This window comes from Rhinolophus ferrumequinum, chromosome 26 (assembly GCF_004115265.2).
Source record: "Rhinolophus ferrumequinum isolate MPI-CBG mRhiFer1 chromosome 26, mRhiFer1_v1.p, whole genome shotgun sequence".
Classification (NCBI taxonomy): Eukaryota; Metazoa; Chordata; class Mammalia; order Chiroptera; family Rhinolophidae; genus Rhinolophus; species Rhinolophus ferrumequinum.
This window is the reverse complement of record NC_046309.1, coordinates 20,710,130-20,715,622: the sequence shown is the minus strand read 5'-3', so window position 1 is coordinate 20,715,622 and position 5,493 is coordinate 20,710,130. Positions and strand designations below refer to the sequence as shown.

At 44.7% G+C, this 5,493-nt stretch overlaps 1 pseudogene; it reads right to left on the bottom strand.

Moving 5' to 3' along the window:
- Nucleotides 1–2,277: 2,277 nt before the first annotated feature.
- On the bottom strand, nt 2,278–3,828 carry LOC117018078 (repressor of RNA polymerase III transcription MAF1 homolog; annotated as a pseudogene).
- Between the last annotated feature and the right edge of the window lie 1,665 nt (nt 3,829–5,493).

Sequence of the window (5,493 nt, the reverse complement as noted above, 5' to 3'; positions counted from 1 at the left end):
TGCAGGGGTTGATCCCAAGGAACAGGATTTGCTTTTGTGGCGCTCTGGTGCCTGCCTAGTCTGACCTTTGTGTGTGTCATTTGTGGAGGTGGTTGGGTGGTGCTCTGGTGTGGTCTGAAGCTGTCCACCAGGTGTGTTGGTTCTGGGGCTTCTTGGAGGGATCTGGTGAAGGCCAAGGTCAGCCAGTGCCTGTGCTCTGCCCAGGACAACTTGGTATGTGCTATAAAGTGATTTGCAGATGGTTGCCACTTGTGCTGGGCTTAGAGGTGCCTAGGAGAGGCTGTGAAGCAAGTCTGGCTGCCACTAGTATCAGGCTTGGGGCTGCTTAGCAAGAGGTCACACTGAGGCCAGATGCTGCTTGTTTGGGGTTTGTGAACCTTTGAGAGATTTTAGGGAGGTCTGAAGCACGAGACAAGACAGGCCAATTCTATGGAAAACCACTGAAGGCTTTGACAAGTTGGGTGGGGTGAGGTCTCAGGGAATCACCAGGGGAGGGCAAACAATGTTAGCTATATTGATTGAGACAGATATGGAGCCTGCCTGTGTCTGCATGTTGGGTGGGGAGAGGGCTTAGCTAAGGAACAATGGCTTCTGCCAGTACTTCTGTGTGGGAGAAAGCTGCCCTTCCAGCCTGAATCCAGTATGTCCCTGAAGCCTTTCAAGCTGCTGCCCCAACACTCAAGCTCAGAGCAAGTGAATTCCTCCGTGAGTAAGACTGTATGTGGGTCCTTTCAGAGGAGCGCCTGGGACTCTAACAGCCTTCCATCTCACTCAGTCACACTCTCTGCTGGTTTTCACAGCCAGAAGTTGTGGCGACTTCTTTTCTCAGCACTGGAACCCTGTGTGGGACCGCTTGCTCCTCAGGGGGGGACCTCCACAGCTGACATATCCGTCCTGAGTTTTAACTGCCACAGACAAATGTGAGACCAACCCATTCCACGTCTCTGTCCCTCCTTTCAGTCTTGACATGCTTCTTCTGTATAACCTTAGTTATAGGACTTCAGTTGAGCTAGACTTCAGGTGATTCTCAATGATAGTTGTTCTGTAGTTTAGTTGTAATTTTGAGGTGGTTGTGGGAGAAGTTAGCACAACATTTACTTACTTTGTCATCTTGACTAGAAGCCAACAGGATTCTTATGTTGAATGGAGAATGGACTGTAAACTGAAAAGGGCTGAGGCATGATGACTACATTCCATCTGGAGCATCTGTGAGCAGCAGTCAGGTTGCTAAGAACCCTCACAACTGTTAGTAAGGAGAAAACTGTAAAGGAAGAGGAATGTAATTCCATCAAAGGTTGAGTAGACTTTCCTTTTTTATCCCCTCCATGCCCTCGGGGAAGACCCAGCTATATCTAGTTCAGCTGTGCTTTTTGTATTTGGTCCAACAGCCAAACTCTGAATGTTACCTAGAAAGATCTTTCTCTATATTTTAATGTCCTGGGGTCAAATGTCTCTGTTACTTATCATTCTACATACTGTGGGAAGTTGAATGGTCTGACTGGTTCTGCTACACTGAAAGAAATATTTTAATTGATTGCTCTGATAACTGGTCCTCCATGTACTTGTAGGGTGTTTTTTGTTTGTTTGTTTTTGACTTATTGTTGCTGCACTTAAGATTTCTTTCTCCAATAGAAGGAGAAATTCATACCTTTAAAGTAAGTTTCTACTATTTAAATATTTCTGATTCAATTTCATCTGTTTTCAGTCTTTGAGTCGTGTCACCTCTTCTTGTTTTCAGCTTTATATTGTATTTTTTTCTAAGAACATGTACCGCAGATGACACAGTAAATACATGACCTCAATTCATCATCTTAAACCATTAGTTGTAGTAAATTAATGTATATACTCAGGGTGATAGCTAATATCCCATGAGTTAGTTATTTTATTCTCATCAAGGATAGCAGATTAGGATTTATTTTTTAAATAATATATATTGTAGTACACAAAGCACTTGACCCCTTTTTCTCTTTAAACTGGAAGTCTTTTAAATATACAGTTTTCTTTACCTCTCTATTTTCCAATTCAAGTTCCAATCAAAGTTTTCTTTTTTCCTTCTTATGCCAGTGAATTTAAATTGGGTATTTTCAGAAAGCAATGGTCACTTATAACCATATACTTTTTCTTTTGTTGTAAGTCACAGAAACTTTTATTGGAAACAAACGAGCTGCAGCAAAGTGACACTCAGTGCATGCTGCCCAATGGGCTAGGTGGGGGTACGGGGCACCAGGAACAGGCCCAAATCCAGGGCGGATGACCACTGTGGCCTGCTTTCTGGGTCTAGGACCCTTTGGGCTGCAGTGCACAGGCCCAGACCTGACGCCATACAAAATACAAAAATAAGCTCTGCAGTCCAGCTGTCTCTGCCTGTGTCAGCTTCTTTGGGCAGGGCAGTGTCTCTGTGCGTCGGTCCAGTCCAGCCCCAGTCTGTGCAGCAGAGCCTGTGGGGGTGAGTGGCCATCCAGCTGCTGGAACCAGAGGGTTAGGTGGGCTGCGCTGGAGCTGTGGCAGCGTCAGGGTCTGGCCAGCACCCGGGGAGGCCCTGGAGCCCCTCCGGCCAGCAGGTCCAGGCACTGGATGAAGTTGGATGAAGCTGGGGTCTCTGCTCCTCCTCCTCACATACAGATCACCGAACCCCATCCTCCATGGCTCTGGGCTCCTCAGGGCTGCTCTTACTGCCTCTACTTCCCCCAGCTCCAAATCCAACTTGTTGCCCACCTCTGAGGGCATGTACGTGGATCCACAGATGGAGCGGCAGCTGAAGAAGAGGACCCGTTTCAGCTGCTTGTTGTAGAAGAAGTAGTTAAAGGACCAGAGGCTGCCATCCTCCCCAAAGGGGTCCGAGTCCAAGTCCGGGTTGTAGCTGTCAGTGTCACATTCGGCCAGGCAGATCTCCTCGTCCACGGCGTTCCACAGCTTTGGCTTCAGGGCCTTGACGCCCTCTCGCACGGCCGAGAACAGACTGCCCCGACTGCATCCCCAGTCGGCTGAGGCTGGGCTCCCGGCTGAACTCTTGGCTGCGGCTGAGGTCACAGTCAGGGTGGAAGGACTCGTTGAGCCTGGCGATCAGGCAGAAGAGGGTCTTTCAGCTGCACTTATCGCTGCTCTCACCACCTGGGCTCTTGCTGAGTCCGCTGGGGCTGAGGCCCGAGGTCTGGGGTGGGGACAGTGCCTCCAGCCCGTGTGGCTGGCCCTCCAGGCAGACCTGCCTGAACATGGGCTTGTCGTCCCCCGATCCCCATCTTACAGGAGTAGCTGTCAATCCTGCGGATGGCGTGGGCATCTCCGGTCTCCACAGTCAGCTGTGAGTTGATGGCCTCGAAGCCCGAGTTCTCCAACGGTTTCCCGTCCTTGGGAAGGGGGTCCTGTGCTCTGAGGGGCTAGTGATGCCTGCCTGCGCTACTCTCTGTCTGGCCAGGTAGGGCCAGGCCGGGTCAGGTTGGTTGATGTCTGTGCGGATGAGAAGCAGGTGCGGACTCCGGCAGCGCCGGAGCCTCAGGACCCAAGGGCGGCGCTACGGCCTCCGCGCGGACCGCCCTGTACCCCGGAGGAAGCAGCTCAAAGGTGACATCAGGGCTGTGACCACGACATAGCGTCGCACCTGCACGGCGCCCCCACTATCGCGACCTACCTGCCCGCAGACCGCCGCAGGTCGCCCGAGCCAGCGACCGACCGACCTCTGCCTCCTCCGGTCAGACAACAGCGTCCTCCCATATACTTTTCAGAAAGTCTGACTTTGGTTATAAAGAGATTTAATGCAAGCCTCCAGTTTAACTTGGAGGACTGAGTCACTCCTGTAATAACATGTTTCTCTGAACGGCCACAGGCCATCCTCTGCCACTCACCCTCTGCCTCTACTTTGCATCAGGTGACTAAAGGACAAGCAGCGAGCAAAAACAGAGGTAAAATATACTTTTTGTTCTGTTTGACAGTATTTCAGGACTGTTTCTAGAAACACGCTTTGTTAGGGGTATTAGAAACAACTAATTTTATTAAATGTCCTGGAATACTCCAATTTCTTTTCTGGTCTCGCTTTATTAACTTTGCCAATATAATACCTTTCAAAATGTGAGCTTGCTTTTATGTACCTAGCATCCTAAAACTATGTTTGTCCCTGACAGTTACATCAAATTTCAGTTATTTTAAATTTGTTATAAGTTTATAGTTGAAAATGATTCTCACTTTACTGAGTATTCAGGGTTTGCTTCATTTCTCCTCTACATACAGAATTTCTCTTAAAAAAAAAAAAAAGCCCCTTTTACAGTATGCTGCAGTACGTTACCATAACCTACCACTTAACTTGCCACAGGAGTAAAATATATTCCCCAAATGAAGAGTCCCCAAAGCGGATTAGGAAACTAACTGTAAATCAGCCATTGGAACATATGGCTTTATGAGAGAGCCACAACTTTAATAGTTTTTATAACATAGTTGTGAAGAATTCCTCAAGCTAACTTTACAGACAATAATTTTCTTGAGAATATATGTGCACGTCCTTATTTGATCAAGATTTTATTTTTGCATAATCTTTAATGACATGTGTTTTTCAAGATGTGGTCCATAGTTACCACACCTACCATGATGTACAGTATTAGAGAACTGTTATTTGGAACAAGTATTGCAGTTTTTAAGAAACATGGATCCTTTCAGGACATGGACATTTTTTGGTCATAAAAACAGGTTTTAAATTTTCTTTGCAAATGCTAACAAAGGGATATTTAGAGATAACCAACAGGCACTTCAAATTGGAAAATTTATTAATAATTGGGGGAAAAGATTTGTACATATAGATACATATAGATAGATTTATATTTTCCAGGAAAGTACCAAATAATATGAAAAAGATAAATCTTAAATAATTTAATCCATTGGGAAGAGAAAATCTTAGTCAAGAAATTTCCTAATGATGGAGAAAAAAGCTGTGTACTTCAGCGGCTACATAATATCAAAGATAAAGTGAAATAGTTGAAAAAAAATATGAGTTGAGTAAGATCATTTAGGCAATAAAACTTGATTATTTCTAACTTTATTGCCAGGTCCTGTGTAACTAACTTGAATCTAGATTTTGTTAATTGAGATACTTATTTTACTCATATATACTATGTTACTGAAGAAATATCTAAGGAAGCTTAGTCACATGCTTTATTTCAGCCCTGTTAGTAACTTAAATTTCAGTTTGATGATGGAAAGAAGATCTCTTTTGAAGTATTCATAGATTCTTTATATTTAAGTAGAGTCACAAGCAAAGAATTGAAAAGGTGTTAAATGCAAAAGTTAAAAAAACAAAAACATAACAAGTTATACAAATTCATGCACAGAGATTCAGGGTTTATATTCTTTATAATTTTTTTTTGAAAATCATAGCGTGTGACATATTTTTCTCAGCAATAAACTTCTATGTGAGCCTGATTCTTTCTTGGGAAAAGCTTTCACAAATTCAGTAATTAAAGTTATATTCATACTTACATCATCTTCTATAATTGCTTGTTTGTTGAA